Raw genomic sequence first — 13,140 nt, 5'->3', positions numbered from 1 at the left:
TCTTCCGGAGGACAAAACAGCTCCTCGAGTCCTCGTGGTTTAATACAGGAACGTTACTAACAATGCCAGCACCACGACGCCAATCATGACGCCAGGTCGAACGGTCCCGTTATCTGTTAAAATATGTGATGGTATTTAGTAAATATCATAGTAACAGCATCCGGATTAAGTTTGCAAATCCGGAATTTTTGCAAACTTATTTTTTTTATTTTTCACCCAATGTTTTTTATTTTTGTATTTTTAAAATGTGTTAGGTAATACTAATAAGAGATATTTTTTGTTTCCTGAAATTTAATTTAGAAATATGTTTTTTTGGCATTTAAAGTCAACTTTTCCAATGGGAGTCCCATTGGAAAATGGCCTTCCCATTGGAAAAATGGTTTTTCCAATTGGAAAATCAGCCCAACATTTTTTGTTGGAAAATTCTCCCACATTTTCAAAAAAGGAATTAGTGATTAATAACAATCATTATCATTAATGGTTATAATGTTATCTAGAAAAAGTGCGTTTATAGTACTTTTTATCATTTTTTGTAAAAAAAAATCCCGTCGACCATTTTTTCCAATTGGATATTTCCCACAATTCAATATGGGAAAAGTCAGGAAATTGGAAAACTCCAATTGGAACATTGTCCCATTGGAATCTTCCAATTGGTAACATTGGCAATGGGCTTAATCCAATTGGAGGTTCTGGCAATAAATTTTAATGGGAAAATATTTCAACTTTCCTAAATCTCTTAAAAGAACACCTATTTATTTATTTAGGAATATATTTGAAGTTTTGTTTTATTGTTTACCTGTGTCCTGACATTGTATCCATCCAATTCCAAGCTAATACTTCTGTGCTGATATCTTAGCGATAAGATTTAAGCATCTTTTAATGAATTTGAATGCAATAAATCATATCAAAAATTACCTGAAGTATTCTTACTCAACCAGTGACACAAATTCCATTTTTTAAATATCTTTACACTAGTTTCATCTCCTCAGACGCCATTTTTAATCGATTAAGTTGTGGTTACAAACGACTAAGAACTTATTCATTTTTCCAAAGCTATACTCACTTTTACGCTTGAAAATGTTAGTTCGGTTGTCAGTACCTTTACACAGAAAATGTACCATTTTCTTGATTTTTAATGAAGATGTAATTAATTGATGGAAATCCATATGAAATGTTTTACCTAAGATATTAGTTTATTTCGTACACACTGTTCTGCAGGGGAGCAGGACCTTTCAACCCCAAGAGGCTTTTTAACCCTTCTAAAAATGAACACTTTTCAGTTTTCAACCCTTAGACTTTTAAACCCCTATTTCAAAGACTTTTCAACCCCTACCTGTTTGGACTTTTTAACTCCTATAACAAAGACTTTTCAACCCCTAGTTGAATTATTTTAATAACCATATTAAAGACTTTTTAACTCCTAAACCAAAGACTTTCCAACCCCTATTATTTGGTTTTGAGCTGGTCCAAGCTAAACACCATTAAAAATGCTGCAAGGCATTTTAGAATGTTAACATGCATCATGTGCCAATGCCTTCCTCAAACAGTAATACTAGTATATGTTTTAGAAAAAAATATCGAACTGTACAAACATGTAAGGCTGGTGAATTTTGCATTACAAAATAAACGCTATTGGTAATTAATGCCATGTTGTCACTTTACTACATACCCGGTAGTAGTATATAAGCCAGTCATCCTACAAGATAGCAGTGAAGCAAAAATACACATATGATGATTACTTGTAAATCATCTTGTATATGTGGAAAAAATGAACTTGTTATCTAGCTGATTGTAAAAACACTTTGTCATTCTTAAAGGGACTCGTACCTCATTGGCACCAAATAATCATTTTCCAGGTAATGTGTCTGAAATAATTAGTTAACTCTTTGATACTGAAATTGCAGAACAAAATACAATGAAAGTATGAAAATAAAGTCTTGTTTTAATCAGGGGTGAACCTACGCTTTTTACGTCATGGACAAATAAATAGCATAACCACTCAGCAAAAGGGACTCATACATAATTTATGGATATTTTGATCATGCATACCTTGGAAGCAACACCTTTTATTTCGTATTTAAAACAAATTTGCTAAAGAACCACATTTTACAAACTACGAGCTATAACTTATACAATAAACTCATACCTGGTTGAGCATTTTTGATGTAGAAATGAGGCACCCAAAATGCCAACAAGTACATATATGCATGCATAAATATTGAAGCAATGGTTAACATCGTCGCTTAAGTATATCCCTCACGCATCAAAATTAATTTTGCAATTGCACTAGTGGCCAGAAGGAGGGGGGGGGTGACCCCCCCCCCACAACCACAACGTACCGATGTCGTCCAAGTTAACTTTTCGTTTCGAGGCAGGGGATACAGGGTAATCCAGAAGAACTGGAAAAAAGGTTGTGAAATTGCGTAAATTTGTTTATTTTTTGTTTAGTGACACTGTTATTCAAAATCAATACATACACATATATAACAAACATCAATTGTGACTGATAAACCTTTAACTACATACTAAATAATGCATTTATTGAAAATATTTATTACTGATAACAAGATTGTAACCGTGTTTTTAATAGCAGAAAGCGCAAAAAATATTAAATGATTGGTAAATGCTAAAAGATTTATTGTGGTCTACTATAGTCTCATAAGGTAGAAATACCGTGTGTAATGCTCATTTCTTTCAAATTTAACTCGATATCCTTCATAAGAACCATTGTTTTCGACATTTATTCATTCTTTTAGGAATATTGAAACAACATTATTAATTGTGGTAAACCTTATCTGGCAGTACTTAAGAGTGCATCTTTGACTTTATTACTCGAGTGAATGCACCTTCAAACCGGTTTAACACCAACATGTCACAGTAATCAATACCATCTGTGTTAAGATGTCGGGAATGTGTTAGACGAATGATTTTGTTTTATGGAGCTTTGAAGAGCGATGAATGGCACTAAAGTGGTGCCAAATGGATATCTCAAACACCCATTGGTAAGTCATTTATTTTTTCCATTTAATTTTTTGTCTTGATTTTTGAATATATAAACAGTCAATAAGTAGGACATCTCGTAAAGAACGTTCACTTGAAACAGTCCTCTTCTTATCCACACTTCGACAGGGAGTGGGGCTACTCTGCCTAAATAGCCGTCAACGAGTATTTTAAGAAATATCAAAATAATAAAAAATGGTGTCCCAGTGGTTGCACCAGTCAATTGTAACCATGCCCCCCCCCATAGTCCACCTAAATGACCGTCAATGGGTCTTTTGACGATTTTAAGACTATGGCAGTTACAGGGATACACATGAAATGTCAAAATAATAAAAAAAGTATCCCTAATCGCTTATTATTGTAGCTCCCCCCCCCCCTCCCGCCCCCCAGTCTAAAATTATAGACGTGTAATACATTCTTCCAATCCTTACTGGTTGACGGTACATTTCCTAACAGGGCACAAATCCTGAACACCGGCTTAAACACGCGTTTGTTTACCGTGATCGATTATTCGATGATCTAGATCAATACAGAGGCTTGCCTTGGTCACACTTGCGAAGTTTCATCTTGTTTTGTTAAGCATTTTTCTAAAAAATGCCATTTATTTATTATAGCATACTTTTTAATTATAATTGTATGACCATGTATTTTCGCTTTTCAAGTGTTCGGTATTTGTGCCCTCCATAGCGTATTTTGAAGGATGATTTACTATCCATAAAATTGAACGATTTTCGACATAATATTGACGAGATCGTGAATCTGTACTTTGACAGCTGTTTTCACATGAACAAAAGATGTTTCATACGAAAGTTTAACTTACTACAACATAAACTCTCCAAGATAATTGTAAAAAACATCAGAAAGTGTTCGGATTTGTGACCTTAGCCAGTAACGTCTAAACGGGCTTGTGCAAAAACCGGGGGTGTTTTGAAAAATATTGAAATTGTATTAAGTGAAGTATTTTATGGTTTAAATTGATCATAAAGGTTTATATTCATACTTTACCATGTAAGTGAAAAGTTATTTTGCATTAAAACACATTATTTACCTTTCCAATAAAACAAAAGTTGACTGACACAGACAACAATTATGACAAGCGGAACAACTCAACCCAATCGTAATAACTCGGCCACCACTGACAAGCTTCTAGATAGACCTCGTAAATACAATCGTAACAACTCAGCCATGGCCGAAATGTTCCAATTGTTTGAAAATTGTGCCCTGAAGCCTTGCAGGTGCCCTTCATGTATATATCGCTATGTTTTGACAGCAAGAAATGAAAAATAAACGTCAAACTCATAATTATTCATAGGATATGAAATTTTTATGTATGGAACTGATATAAAATTACATAATCTGGTAATATTTCTTGTTTTATGATATTTTTGAGATGTTAAATGCTTTAACCCAGAATACCGATCGGAATAACTACCCACTTTTGATACCAAACAATTTGTATGTGAAGGATTTGCCATATCAAAAAAGATACAAAAATCCGTAAACGTACAATTCTTTGGTCTACTAAGATTTAGCTTGTGAATGTCATTTTACAGCGAAATCAACAAGTTAAAAAAATACTCATGACCTGTTCCTTATCAATATGAAATATCTTTAAACTTTTAGGAACATTATGCAAAAAAAAACAACAGTATGTTTTACCTTCGGTATAAGAAAATAACTATTTTCTAATAAAACTACTGTTGAAAAATGTAAGCTAATGAAATGGAAAATAAAAAGATGCTTCCAAACATGCCATATTTTCTTGAGACCATTCAGGGGGATTAATGTCCAAAAGTCTGAAAATTCAGGGGGATTTTGGTAGTATTCAGGGTTTTTTTTTAGCAGGTCTAATTTGACAAAATTTCAGAGTATTTTAAGACGCAAGTACAAAAAAACAAATTGCCATAATTTTGAAAGACTCCCGAGGGGATTATGTCCAGAATTTAAGGGGATTTGGGTCACATACCAGAGAATTTTCATCATCGCCATGTAGCATTACGGGCATGACACACGTGCCAATTTACCTTGTCTACCCCTTTTTCCAGCACTTCATCTATATTTTAATGAGACACAGCCATATTGCATAATAAAAGCACTCACTTGCAAAAAAGAATACTTCACAGAAAAATATGTTTCAGAGACAATTTAAAGGGCTTACCTTCCTCTAAAATTGGATACAAAATCTGCTTATTATGATCATAAATGATGACTTTCAGACTAATAGAGAGAATGGAATGATTTATCAATATTTTTCATTTCAATTCCCAAATAGTCAGATTTGTTTGCTTCTGATAAAAAGCAAATGCATAATTTATTGTTTAAGTTCATAAACATATCATCTTTTGGCATTCATCAAAAAATAAAAAACATCACCACCATAATATTAAAATAAATAAAAGTCATCTCATCCGAATTGTCAACTTTCAGTTTCTCTTCTGGAAGTTCTGTTATTTTCCGATATTTGAGATGAAGGTCATGTCATGTATGTAAACATATTAGTGGGTCATAACAAAGAACAGCATTGTCTATTAGTTATTTTAATCCTTTTCTTTACCAAATAATGTACTGTCACCTTTAAATCATAAATCATTTTGATGACAATGACACATGTTTAAACACTTTAATTTGTTACATCCTCTCTGATTGGATAAAACCTATAGTTTTAACCAATGAAAATCGTCCTTTTATCTGACCAGTCTAATTGACATTTCTTATGCAAATTCTGACAGTTTCAATCAAAACAATGCATGAAATGTGCCCTGCTGACTTATTAAGTGTCACCCAATTGGTGTTGTTAAAACACACCATCAGTTGATAATCCAATTAAGACAAGAAGGGCATTATAACTGCAAACAGGCATATATAATTAAACCCTGTGATAATTTTGCGTAATTTTAAACACACTTTTTTTAATTTCGAGGGATTTTCATCCCCTTCCGGGAGACCGGGGGATGGGTCGAAATTCCGGGGGATTTTTCCCCCTCCGGGTGATATGGCATGTATGTCAGCTTCTGGGTTGCTTTGAAGTTGAACTGCTCACATGAACCCACAAAAGATGTGTAGGTATGTGCTTAACAATAAAGGATAAAACATTAAAATGAAGCATTTCAAGTGGAGGTTTTCATTAGGGTAGTGCTACCTTAAACACACACTTTACAATTATTTTTTTCTCTTTTTTAATCTATTTTCTTTAACCAATGGACTATACAAACAGTAGGGTCAGTCCCAGTATACAGGACAATTATTCAATAAAATGTTTATCCTTTTGATATCATAATTGGTAAAAAAATATCAAAATGTAAAGAAAAAATAACAGACACCGGGTTCAAACTGTGGTCGCCAAAATTGCAGTCCAGTGTTGTATCCACTGCTATGAAAGTTTACATTTGTTTATTTGATATAATATATACCTAGCTTGGTTACATTAAGTGATAACATCGACTAGCCAATCACACATAAAAATTAATTATACTAGGTATACCCACCTAGTAATCTTTTTTAATGGAAAAAAAATGTGAAAAATCAATTAATTGTAAACTATGTGGTACTTCAGTTAGTTAGTTTCAATGCATTGTACACATTGATACCAAATTCATGTCAGTTTTCGACAATTTTCGCTATTTCATCATACGGTGTATAGCCCCTGAATAAAGTTTCACTCTGTTTCATTGAGTATATTTCTTAAAAATCCTTTCTTTGTTCTAATCTGCTAAAAGGTCAAAAAGGTCACAGTCATGTGAGCATCTTTGAGGCCTCTCAGTTATTATAACCAATGCACCAGTCAATTGTAACGGTTACTAACCACGCACACCCCCCGGTCTGGGGGTATACTGGGAATAGTCGGGAAATGGGCCGTGTTTTTACTTTCTATGTGGCCACGCAGGGCCGGGTGACCGCAGTGGTTTTGTCTTTGAGCCAAATTTAGCTGAGATTGGGCCTTATATAGAGTCTCTGGTGTGCAGGGGCATTTGGCCGGGGTTTTACCATCAGTTCGTTCCCGCAGGGGAGGGGATTAGACCAAGGGTTGGCTGGACCGAAAGTCAAAGTCCCCGCTATTCCCTGGACCTGGGGGCGCCAGGGTTACAATTGACTGGTGCGCAACATATAAGATATTTATGAAATTAATAAAAGTACAGTTAATCAATAAATTTTAATGTGGTAAATTAACAAAGAATTAGATAGATGCTTTATGCAAAATCTCACAAAGATGTAAAAAAATACAAAGGAGTTCAGGTTTGCTAGTTTGTAAAAATATTTCATGGAATCATGGTAAATTGTTATATTATATGTCCAATGACAGCCCATATATTTTCTAACTACTTGAACCTTTCCTGTTATAATTCTTATTATTTTTTGTTTTAGTTGATGTGTGATGCTGATAATACAGAGACAGCTAGAGTGACAGAGTTTGATGAATAAACTTAAATTAAAAAACAGTGAGTACAATAATCTATTTTAACATGTCTTGTGTGTAAAGTGTGATTCCGAAGCAGTAAATATATATATATATGTATCTTTAAGTTTTGAATCACAAATTTAGATCAAAGATCTATTATCACACAAAACTTAAAGGATATATATGAAAAGTCATGTGAATTGTGCAAGTCATATAATATAAAATTTATATTGATCAAGTCAAGCCATGCCATGTAAAAAAAACTGACATCATATCAAAGATTGTATGAATCATTCTCAGAGCTATTGAAAATATTTAATTGGTTGTAAGCGGACCATGCACGGTAATTTTGAGTAACCCCACCAGCCAATACAATATGGCTAAAAAGGCTTTGATAATATTTTTTATCTAATGTATATCTTTCCTAAAATATTTATATTTATAAATCTATTTACCAGTATAAATCTGTATTTATTTATTAATGCATTTATTTGCTCACTAATATATACAATACACTTATCGTTGTATATTGTCTAGCTAATACATGTATACAAATATGCATAATATGCATAATTATGGGGGGGGGGGTCATAATTACCTATGGTGTACTGTCTTGTTCTTACGAAGATATGATTTTGACTAAAATCCTTACTGAAAAGGCAGTGCAGACTGGCCTGTTTAAATAATTAATTAAATCTTAATGGGTTTAAAATGTATTTTATTTTATTTTTAAAGATATTTTAGAGTTTTAAAGGAAGAGAGTCTGTTTTAAAGACTAAATAATTATATAGTCAGGATAAAAAATAATTATTTTTCAAAATCAAGTTCAAATAATTTTCCATTATTTGGCAAATGGAAAAAAGCTAAATATATATTAAGAATGTTTTACTCGATAGAAAGTAGGCCCAGTATCTTTTGCATTGCAACACTAAGAAAGTAAATATTTATTTTTTGTCTTTTACCAATTCCATCAAAGTCTGTGAGTGGCTCATGATGCTTAGGCCTGCCAATTTAATGGTTTTCGAAATCATAAATTGAGACAACTTATAACTTTTGTATAAAATCTTCAAAGCTTTCAATAACTTAACATGTCATCCACCTTATTGTCTCAATTTAAAAATAGTTTTCACTCAACAACTTACTTATTAATCAGGATAATAATTTGATAATGACTATCACTATCATTCTGTAAGATAATGTACTGGTACATAAATTTAATCCCCAATATATCAGATGAGTGTGATAGTATATGCTCTTAATAGTTGTAGCCCGGAATTATACGTAGGAAACAATAGAGTCATTGGACTGTTACACGAATTTCAATAGCTCGAAATTCGCCTTTTATTTGTACCAGCATGGGAAAACCCTGTTATGTTAATACATATAGCCCGGAAGTAACAAATAAAAGGTGAATTTCGAGCTATTGAAATTCATGTAACAGTCCAATGACTCTATTGTTTCCGAAGTAATGTGTGTATATTACAACGGTTTAATTTTGTTTGTACCGGAGGATTAGGTCGGAAAAACTAGAATAGCTATAATTCCGGGCTACAAATATTCAGGGCTATATGTATTAATATATATATATATGCACGAAATCAATGTGGGATTTTCATTAAGTTTTGGTTAAACCATCTTTGTAACAAATTACAGTTACTTCCAAATTACATCTTATTCTACATAATACAAACTGGAGGACAGTTCTTTTTATTTGGTAATGTTAAGAGACTTGAAGACAAAAAAAAATGTTTAAATTCAGAAAACCTTACACAAAGTAGAAACCTTCTATTAATGTCATTATCTTGAAAAAATGAACATGCCTTTTAGCAATTGTATCAATCTGTGAAAATCTACATTTTGCCTTCGACATGTTATACAATTTAAGGATATTTACATGGAAATTAAGTTCAATTCTAAATTGACAGTCATGTATTTCTTCCAAAATTTTCATAGTATAAGGAACATGAATTTTTTATGAATTTAAGTGCATAACTGCAGATAATGATCATTATCTTAAATCAATTACAAGCCAATTCATAGTCATGCATATAGCCGCCTTTTCAAAATATGATAGTGATTGTCTCAAATGACCAGTCTTTCTCTGTGGGGGGTGGGGGCTGTCAGTCATAAGGAAACCTTTAAAAGGCATATTCATTCAGCCAATCAGATGTCAGGTTCAGTGAAAGGGGCGATGCCAGGTCAAGTAAAAGGGGTGGAGCTAAAATAAATACTGACATTCAATGAAGATAGATCCCCCTTTGGCCTCACAAATATGTTTCAGTCACACTAGGGGGTGTGACAGGGTCAAGCCATAATGGAGCCATAGGCAAGCAGACTTTTATTAACACAACAACAACAGGTGTAATTCTTACCAACTGAGGAAAAAACTTTAGAGGTTTTATTATTGCTCATTTTTTTATACAAATTAAATATCTAACAATGACAAATATAAAATATGATCATTCAAGCATAATATTGACACCAAACATGACACATCTTGCAAATGGTCTTGAATAAAATTCCTACACTTTTTATAATGATAATACATGGGACCAATATCAAAACCATTATCCTGTTAAATAGGACAATGGATTTGATATTGGTAATTCGCAGACAATACAATGTAATTAAGTAAAAAAATACACAGTATGCACATCTGGCTTCAAACAAAAATTGTTGCTTAGGCCAAAAAAAAGTATTCATAGTTTCCATTTAAATATCAAAAAAGGTAGGCATACGGTAACTGTTGTTTTTTTTAGGACCACGTTTCTTTGGCAAACTGACCTATATCAGGGAATTATTAAGGTCTTTACTAAAAAAGCACATATTGATCAAAACACCAAAAACAAAAAAGGATCAGAAGGATAAAAATAGGGTCAGTTGGGCGGAAACAAAGATTTTTGAATCCTTATTTTGTCAATGATGTCATGTCAGTGATCAAAATGATAACACAATATAAGCCCTGCATTCTGGAATGTGTGGCTAAATTCTTGATTGTGTTATAGTAGGGCCAAAAATAAAATGATTTGGTTAGGGTTACATCCTTTTTAAAAACAGAAAGAGTAAAAAGTATAAAGGATTACATTTTTAAAATACATAATATATATATGCGTTTTCACTTTAAAATACATGCATTGTTACAGTCTTGTTTTCAGTAAGTAACTTTTCCTTAAATGCATTCTTTGGAAAGTAATTTAAGGTTTATTATTCAAAATATATGTTAGTCAACTTGTGTATGTATTGATTTCCAACTTTTTTATTTTTTGTTTAAACTTTATGTATTAGAATTTCTTTGCGTAAATACCTGCTTATGTGATAAAAGACCGCTGACTAAAGATTAGATTTCAGATTTTGATATTTCCATTCCAAATTTAATGTTTTACAGCTTAAACTGCTACTAACAGTTTAAGAAAAATGCATAAAACATCAATTTTGGATGGAAGTATGAAAAGCTGCAATCTGATATTTTGTCAGCAGTCTTTTATCGCTGGTTTGCAGATATTTACGCAAAAATTCGCTTGTTCGAAGACAAAAATTTAAAAAAAAGTTGTCAAAACGTTCAATCTGTGAGGTTGCAGCTTTAATATAAGACTAACGTAAATATTAAAAACACAAGAGGCCCCTTTAATATTAACATATCAATATCAAAAAGAAGATGAAAACTGAAAACTATGAGAAAGTGTTTTTATAATTAAAAATAAATTGCTTAAAGCAAATATCTGAAATTAATAATTGTCATGCAAAGCAGCCTGTAATGAATATGAATATTAGATTTTGGCCTTGAACACCTTTTCAAGAAGAGTGTTTTGAAGTAAGGATTATCATAATGCTGAACTTAATATTGTACTGTAGCTTTGTAGCAAATCCTTATGATTAAAGTCACTGTGTCTTCCTTATGCTGTGATAAAGATCTCCATAGTAACATTTCTAAACCTAATAAATTAAGTGAAAAAGGGTGTTTATTGGGGGTAATAAAACACATCTTGATAATGGCCAATTAGTTTTAATCTTTCAAGTGTTGGTAGGATGGGAGGGGGGTCTTAACTTTTTGAACTGCCAATATTTTCCTGGTTATTTTGTCCACCATGTCAAAATGGGTTGGACGTGTTTTGTCCCCTTAGTCAAAAATGACATGGGATGTTTTGTCCTACATTTTTATAAAGGAGTTCAGAATAAATAACACATTAGTTTTCGTGCTTATATAAAATAAATGCACATGACTTTCATTATAAGTTTAAAAAATACTCTTAACGCTGCATTCTCACAGATTTACCATTTTTACAACTTTTTTATTTTTGTCTTGGAAAGAGCAAATTTTTGCGTAAATATCTGCAACCCATTGATGTAAGATTGTTGATAAAAAAACAGATCTTAGATTTTCATATTTTCGAAAATGTTTTAGAGCTTAAACCCTTACTAACGGTTTAAGAAAAATGCATAAAACATCAATTTTATATGAACTTAAATATAAAAATCCGCGATCTAATTTTTTGTCAGCAGTCTTATTAACTGGTTTCCATGGATTGTAGCAAAAATTGGCTTGTTCCAAGACAAAAATTAAAAAGTTGTCGAAATGTTTAATCTGTGATAGTGCAGCTTTAATTATGGTAGCTTTTCAGTCATTTGCCTATATATATATGTCTATTTGATTCAGTAAATACTTCATATAAAGCTAGGCTTATTAGGATATGCTTATTTTTCATTGGGTTCTATTTTTAGCACATAACAGCTTCATTACAAGAATATACGTTCTGGAATTTTTCAAAAGCATTTATTTAAAGGACTTATGAATTTATGTACAGCATTCTGTATATTGTCAAGTGTCCTTTTTTTTAAATTATATACAACATGTATAAATTTAATGTTTCAGGAAATAACCACCATCTCTCTCAGAGGTCATCTTTCTCATTATTGTGGGGAAACCTCAAAGGGCATCAGGAAAACCTTCATCAACCTCTTTGTGCCCAGTGGCTTGTGCAACAGTGTTTCAGAAGTATAAATACCTTTTTAATTTGTGTATATCAATTGTATAATGACTTGTTTTTATATATTAAATATATATATATATGATTTATTATATATATAGAGATGGTTAATCTTATGACTTCCTGATAGTATTTAAGTTGTGAAATATTAAATAATCTAATCATAAAAAATGCTTGGAAATGACAATAAAAAAAAGATATTTGTCGAATAGGAAGTTTCACCTGTCCTGTTTATATTACAAATCATTTTAAATCAGACAGAAAATTCAATATACTTGTTGTATCTCACTGTTTATTTGTCTTCACATTTTGTATTGTCACATCAAGCCTGTTTGAACATCCTAGAGAAGATAAGTGTATAGAAGCGGATATGATATAATAAATATGCATATAAATGTGCTTGGGATTATTTTCAGATTATCATTAAAATGGGGATAATGGATGACTGGCCACACATATGGGGCTATGGACAAGCTTCAGAGCAGGCTGCCAGGTGGTGTTGTTAGTAGTTTATACTCCGGGTCCCGGCGTAAGCACATTGAAGGGTCCCAGAGTGACAGTTCAACCACCGCACACCTATCCTGGGCAGAACCAGTACTAGGTGCCTTCACCTCTGCAAGGAACTGACAACTTCTGTACATGCCAGGTGCAGTGGTACAGTGCGAATGGTCGTAGAAAGGATTTCATAACCAATCACAACAGAGGTGACCTGGTCCGCCCAGGAATCGAACCCGGGTTGTCCAATTCAGAGTCCAACGC

At 32.5% G+C, this 13,140-nt stretch overlaps 1 long non-coding RNA gene across 1 annotated transcript; it reads left to right on the top strand.

The window, feature by feature from the left end:
- Positions 1-2,485: 2,485 nt before the first annotated feature.
- Positions 2,486-12,901, top strand: LOC128236431 (uncharacterized). Its single transcript, XR_008261354.1, has 4 exons — positions 2,486-3,002; positions 7,363-7,436; positions 12,267-12,389; positions 12,798-12,901. It is a non-coding gene; the product is annotated as an uncharacterized LOC128236431 (long non-coding RNA).
- Positions 12,902-13,140: the final 239 nt, after the last annotated feature.

The sequence above is a fragment of the Mya arenaria genome, chromosome 6 (genome assembly GCF_026914265.1).
Source record: "Mya arenaria isolate MELC-2E11 chromosome 6, ASM2691426v1".
NCBI lineage: Eukaryota > Metazoa > Mollusca > Bivalvia > Myida > Myidae > Mya > Mya arenaria.
The sequence above is the reverse complement of the archived record's forward strand: the minus strand, read 5'-3'. Positions and strand labels throughout refer to the sequence as shown.